The sequence below is a fragment of the Triticum aestivum genome, chromosome 3D (genome assembly GCF_018294505.1).
Source record: "Triticum aestivum cultivar Chinese Spring chromosome 3D, IWGSC CS RefSeq v2.1, whole genome shotgun sequence".
In the NCBI taxonomy this organism is placed as follows: Eukaryota; Viridiplantae; Streptophyta; class Magnoliopsida; order Poales; family Poaceae; genus Triticum; species Triticum aestivum.
Genome location: NC_057802.1, coordinates 39,518,212 through 39,525,411, shown reverse-complemented (window position 1 = coordinate 39,525,411; position 7,200 = coordinate 39,518,212).

Here is a 7,200-nt window from a genome sequence, read left to right as displayed (position 1 = left end):
GTGGTTTGGCAAGAAACCCAAGTTGTCGTTTCTTAAAGTTTGGGGCTGCGATGCTTATGTGAAAAAGCTTCAACCTGATAAGCTCGAACCCAAGTCGGAGAAATATGTCTTCATAGGATACCCAAAGGAGACTGTTGGGTACACCTTCTATCACAGATCCGAAGGCAAGATATTCGTTGCTAAGAATGGATCCTTTCTAGAGAAGGAGTTTCTCTCGAAAGAAGTGAGTGGGAGGAACGTAGAACTTGATGAGGTAATTGTACCTTCTCTTGAATTGGAAAGTAGTTCATCACAGAAATCAGTTCCAGTGATTGCTACACCAATCGGTGAGAAGCTAATATGATGATAATGAAACTTTAGATCAAGTTACTACCGAACCTCGTAGGTCAACCAGAGTACAATCTGCACCAGAGTGGTACGGTAATCCTGTTCTGGAAGTCATGTTACTAGACCATGATGAACCTACGAACTATGAGGAAGCGCCGATGAGCCCATATTCCGCGAAATGGCTTGGGGCCATGAAATCTGAGATGGGATCCATGTATGAGAACAAATTATGGACTTTGGTTGACTTGCCCGATGATCGGCAAGCCATCGAGAATAAATGGATCTTCAAGAAGAAGACTGACGCTGACAGTAATGTTACTATCTATAAAGCTCGACTTGTTGCGAAAGGTTTTCGACAAGTTCAAGGAGTTGACTATGATGAGACCTTCTCACCCGTAGCGATGCTTAAGTCTGTCCGAATCATGTTAGCAATTGCCGCATTTTATGATTATGAAATCTATCAAATGGATGTCAAAACTGAATTGCTTAATGGATATCTTAAAGAAGAGTTGTATATGATGCAAACAGAAGGTTTTGTCGATCCTAAAGGTGCTAACAAAGTGTGCAAGCTCCAGCGATCCATTTATGGACTGGTACAAGTCTCTCGGAGTTGGAATATACGCTTTGATACTGTGATCAAAGCATATGGTTTTATACAGACTTTTGGAGAAGCCTGTATTTACAAGAAAGTGAGTGGGAGCTCTGTAGCATTTCTAATATTATATGTGGATGACATATTGCTGATTGGAAATAATACATAATTTCCGGATAGCATAAAAGGATATTTGAATAAGAATCTTTCAATGAAAGACCTCGGTGAAGCTACTTATATATTGGGCATCAAGATCTATAGAGACAGATCAAGACGCTTAATTGGACTTTCACAAAGCACATACCTTGATAGTTTTGAAGAAGTTCAAAATGGATCAGTCAAAGAAAGGGTTCTTGCCTGTGTTACAAGGTGTGAAGTTGAGTCGGACTCGATGCCCGACCACTGCAGAAGATAGAGACAAAATGAAAGTCATTCCCTATGCCTCAGCCATAGGTTCTATCATGTATGCAATGTTGTGTACCAGACCTGATGTGTGCCTTGCTATAAGTATAGCAGGGAGGTACCAAAGTAATCCAGGAGTGGATCACTGGACAACAGTCAAGAACATCCTGAATACCTGAAAAGGACTAAGGATATGTTTCTCGTTTATGGAGGTGACAAAGAGCTCTTTGTAAATGGTTACGTCGATGCAAGCTTTGACACTGATCCGGATGACTCTAAGTCGCAAACCGGATACATATTTATATTGAATGGTGGAGCTGTTAGTTGGTGCAGTTCCAAGCAGAGTGTCGTGGCGGGATCTACGTGTGAAGCGGAGTACATAGCTGCTTCGGAAGCAGCAAATGAAGGAGTCTGGATGAAGGAGTTCATATCCGATCTAGGTGTAATACCTAGTGCATCGGGTCGAATGAAAATCTTTTGTGACAATACTGGAGCAATAGCCTTGGCGAAGGAATCCAGATTTCACAAGAGAACCAAACACATCAAGAGACGCTTCAATTCCATCCGCGATCTAGTCAAGGAGGGAGACATAGAGATTTGCAAAATACACACGGATCTGAATGATGCAGACCCGTTGACTAAGCCTCTTCCACGAGCAAAACATGATCAGCACCAAGACTCCATGGGTGTTAGAATCATTACTATGTAATCTAGATTATTGACTCTAATGCAAGTGGGAGACTGAAGGAAATATGTCGTAGAGGCAATAATAAAGTTGTTATTTATATTTCCTTATAGCATGATAAATGTTTATTATTCATGCTAGAATTGTATTAACCGGAAACTTAGTACATGTGTGAATACATAGACAAAACAGAGTGTCCCTAGTATGCCTCTACTTGACTAGCTCGTTGATCAAAGATGGTTATGTTTCCTGACCATAGACATGTGTTGTCATTTGATGAACGGGATCACATCATTAGAGAATGATGTGATGGACAAGACCCATCCGTTAGCTTAGCATAATGATCGTTTAGTTTTATTGCTATTGCTTTCTTCATGACTTATACATGTTCCTCTGACTATGAGATTATGCAACTCCCGAATACTGGAGGAACACTTTGTGTGCTATCCAACGTCACAACGTAACTGGGTGATTATAAAGATGCTCTACAGGTGTCTCCGAAGGTGTTTGTTGGGTTGGCATAGATCAAGATTAGGATTTGTCACTCCATGTATCGGAGAGGTATCTCTGGGCCCTCTCAGTAATGCACATCACTATAAGCCTTGCAAGCAATGTGACTAATGAGTTGGTTACGGGATGATGTATTACGGAACGAGTAAATAGACTTGCCGGTAACGAGATTGAACTAGGTATGATGATACCGACGATCGAATCTCGGGCAAGTAACATACCGATGACAAAGGGAACAACGTATGTTGTTATGCGGTTTGACCGATAAAGATTTTCGTAGAATATGTGGGAGCCAATATGAACATCCAGGTTCCGCTATTGGTTATTGACCGGAGATGTGTCTCGATCATGTCTACATAGTTCTCGAACCCGTAGGGTCCGCACGCTTAACGTTCGATGACGATTTGTATTATGAGTTATGTGTTTTGGTGACCGAAGTTTGTTCGGAGTCCTAGATGAGATCACGGACATGACAAGGAGTCTCTAAATGGTCGAGAGGTAAAGATTGATATATTGGAAGGCTATATACGGACACCGGAATGGTTCCGAAGAAGACCGGGGATTTTTCGGAGTACCGGGAGGTTACCGGAACCTCCCGGGAAAGTTAATGGGCCTATTGGGCCATAGTGGAGGAGAGAAGGCAGGCCACAGGAGGTGGCGCGCGCCCCCTTGCCCCAATCCGAATTGGACAAGAGGAGGGGGCACGCCCCCCTCTCTTTCCTTCTCCCTCTCTCCCTTCCCCTTTCCCCTCTCCGTTAGATGGAAGGAGGGGGGCCGAATCCTACTAGGAACGGAGTCCTAGTAGGACTCCCCCCTCATGGCGCCCTTGGGCCGGATTCCTCCTCCCCCCTCCTTTATATACGTGGGCAGGGGGCACCCCAAAGACACACAATTGTTTTTAGCCGTGTGCGGTGCCCCCCTCCATAGTTTACCACCTCGGGCATATTGTCGTAGTGCTTAGGCGAAGCCCTGCGCGGATCACATCACCAACACCGTCGACACGCCGTCGTGCTGACGGAACTCTCCCTCGACCCTCTACTGGATCAAGAGCTCGAGGGACGTCATCGTGTTGAACGTGTGCTGAGCACGGAGGTGCCGTACGTTTGGTACTTGGATCGGTTGGATCGTGAAGACGTTCGACTACATCAATCGCGTTACTAAATGCTTACGCTTTCGGTCTACGAGGGTACGTGGACACACTCTTCCCTCTCGTTGCTATGCATCTCCTAGATAGATCTTGCGTGATCGTAGGAATTTTTTTGAATTACTACGTTCCCCAATAAAAACTTTCATCCTCTTAATAATAAAAATGTCATGTACTGATTATAAAAACTTCCATGCTCTAAAAAACACTGCCACTTGAGAAATTTAGAAAAATATAGAAATTGCCATGCTACATATAGGATGCACATAGCAAGTAGGAAAAAAGTCTCTAAAAATAAGGTTTTTTGTTCTTTTAAAAGTGGAAAAATCAAGATTTTTTTAAGAAAATAAATAATAATAATAATCAAAATCAGGAAAAAAAATATCTTTAAATACACGTAGAAGTATAGTGGTAAGTGCACCTGCCCTCTCTACGAGAGGTGGTGAGTTCGAACCCCATCTAGCACACCTTCATCATGGAATTTTTGGAGAAAAAATACCTTTGGCCTGGAAGCAGCTGACAGGTAACGACTCTAACAATAATATGTGGCGTCGGCTCTGGGCCGAGATTCGTGCGGAGGTAAGGAAGCCGTTCACTAGGGTTGTCCTCTTTGCGAACATTTTTTAATACATGATAAAAAATCATCATTTTTTAATACATGGTCAACAATTTTATAAACATTATAAACATTTCTTAAATTCTTGATTAACATTTTTCAATTACTTATCCACTATTTTTCAGATGCTTGATTACATTTTTCAAATGCATGATTATATTTTTCAAAGATACCAAGTTTCGAAAAAGTGAACATGATAATATTTTATGAAAACACAAAGATTTTTCAATAAGTTTACGAATTTTGTGTTGAAATGTCAAACATTTTTTTTACATTACAGCATTTTTTAAAAATTGTGAACAATTTTTGAAAAACACAATTTTTTTTGAAACCGTGATTTTTTTTCAAATCTCAAACATTACTTGAAAATTGTGAAAACAAATTAAATAATAAGAATGTTTTGTTAATTTATTTGGAAAACACATATAAACTTAAATTCCAAAACTTAATGGAAAATGTGAATTAAATATGGAAAATACGAACATTTTCAGAAAACATGAACATTTTTTCTTAAATCTGAAACATTTTACAAAAAATATTTTTTTTAAATACAAGAAAATAAGAAAGAGACGGATAAAATGAAAAACAAAACCCACTAAAACCTAGTGAAAAAACTTTAGAAAATAAATAAACAACAACTGCTCAGGACCCTTCGACAGAGTTGAAAGTTCCCAAAACCGGATAAACATTGTGTCCTGCAGTGAGTCTTGTTTGCAGTTCCGTCCATTAGCACAGTTAAAATAATTGAGTAGAGATAAAGGGACCGTGCGGGATTTGTTCCTAGGACCTCCTGGTTATAGCGCAGTGCTACTCTATTATTCTAATAGGGGGCAACCAACTTGAACAAAAAGACACGGGTTTTCACATGCTTTCTAGGGCTTCTTGTTTTTCTCCAGTTTTTCTTCCTTTCTTTCTCCCTTTTTACTGATTTCTATCTTTCTTTCTCGGGTTTCAATAGCTTTTTTCGTTTCTTTTTTGTTTTTCCTTGGTTTTCATTCTTTCTCTACATATTTTTGGTGCATATGTAATATATTTTTCTAATACATGTTTAACATTTTTTAAGTACCTGGTCAATATTATTTGAATACATGGTCGATATTTTTTCATATACATTTAACTTTTTTAAATGCTTTATTAACATTTTTTAAACATTTTTCTCAAATGCTTGATTAACAATATTATGTACATGATAAAAAAATATTAGTTTTTAATACAATGTCTATATGCTTGATTAACATTTTTTAAATAGCTGTTTCACATTTTTTTCAAATGCTTGATTAACATTTTTATATACATGATCAAGTTCTTTAATACATGGTCAAATGTTTTCATATACACATTTAACATTTTTTAAATGCTTGAGTACATTTTTCCAAATATTATTCCACATTTTTTCAAATTATTGATTAACGTTTTTGTACATTATTAAAGAATATCATTTTTAGTACATGGTCAACAATTTCATAAACATTATTAACAGTTTTTAAATGCTTGATTATCATTTTTCTATTACTTATTCAACATTTTTGAAATGCTTGATTACATGTTTCAAAGACAAGTTTAATTCTTTTCTCAATACATGATCAACATTTCTTGTATAGAGATTCAATATTTTTCAAGTACAAGTTAATATTTTGAATACATGGTCAACATTTTTTATTTACACATTTAACAATTTTGAAATACAAGTTTATCATTTTCCGAGCACTTGTTCAACATTTTCTTCAAATGCTTGGATTAACATCTTTTAAATACATGGTCTACATTTTTCTATACACATTTCACATTGTATTTTTTTCTATGCACGAGAAACATTTTTTCTATACACATTAGACATCTTTTAAATGTTTGATTAACATTTTTTGAAATGTTTGTAAAGTATTTTTGTAATATAGAATATCTGGAAATATAAATAATGTAAACAAAAACAAAAAAACGTAAAAAATGAGAATATGGCATGTGGCCTGTGATTAGTGGCGCGATGGGCCGGCCCAATATGGAGCTCGCCTTCAGCGAGACTTCCTCTCATCTCGCTTTAGGCGAGACATATCAGCGCCCAGGATTCACCCCATGCCTTGTATGTATATGACTTGGACTCGTACTTTGATGGGTTGCTTGTACGAGAGTCTCATCTAGACGAGGAGAAATCGATCGACATGGTTTCGATAGGAAGGAGAATACAATTACCTCGTACTTGGGAAACACAGTAGAAAACAAAAATAATCGTCATACGATCACGATCCCAGGAATACTATGAAGATGCATTAGAGGTTTAGAACGGATCGTTACCAATTTCGAGTTGCAGCGGAAGAATAGTTGGTGTAGATTGTTGATGAAATCCCTCGAACCGTTCACGAACGATCCCTCCAATCAAAGATCGAAAGCACAACCTCTCTGCGGATTACACGCGTTCAGGCTGTCCGATCCGGCGGCGCTTCGCCGTTCAGAGCTAATCGTCATTGCATAATTAGAGAAGGGAGAAGTGAACCTCATGGGGCTTCTCTATTATGAGGATTAGAGGGAACTAGAACTTGCACTAATCTAGATCAAGTCTAAATTAGAACTAGATTAATTAGAGAGAAAACTTGTATCTGCAAAGGCCAAAAACCTCTAGTATATATAGCTGTAAGGGAGAGGGGGAGGGGTGGCTGAATTGCGGAAGGGGCACCCCTCGTCCAACGTCGGCCAGGGAAGGAGGCGGAGTCCAAACCGGCCTTCCCTAGGGCTGTAAATGTTTTGCTTTATTTGGTCCACCGTGCAAAAGTCATGTCAATGGGGAAAAAATACCATGCCAAAAAGTAAAATTGCTATCCTCTTAATAATAAAATCACCATCACGGAGAGCAGCAAAAGGGCGGACGAGCTCGCCTGATCCTGTTATTGTGGATCAATGGCACAACGTCTTTGATGGATCAGCATTTATTG